Source organism: Trachymyrmex cornetzi, unplaced genomic scaffold (assembly GCF_001594075.2).
Source record: "Trachymyrmex cornetzi isolate Tcor2-1 unplaced genomic scaffold, Tcor1.1 scaffold1121, whole genome shotgun sequence".
NCBI lineage: Eukaryota > Metazoa > Arthropoda > Insecta > Hymenoptera > Formicidae > Trachymyrmex > Trachymyrmex cornetzi.
Genome location: NW_017295678.1, coordinates 348332 through 348655, shown reverse-complemented (window position 1 = coordinate 348655; position 324 = coordinate 348332).

Genomic DNA, 324 nt, shown 5'->3' with positions numbered 1-324 from the left:
GGACTGCAAGGTTCACGAAACGTTGGCATTCCAAGAATGGATTTGAACACGGAGAAAACCCGCGAAACACAAGATTGTAATATATATTTATATATTTACTATATTAATATATCAATAGGATATACATGCATATATATTATACTGTTGGTATTATTTATAGGTATTATAATAGGTACAAAGCTTCCAGAAAAAGATATATGATATATGTGTGCGTGTGTGTGTGTGTGCGTACGTGTGTGTGTATGTATATGTATATGTATGTATGTATGTACGTACATATGCACGCACGCATGCACATACGCACACATACTACATGGGCTGAAA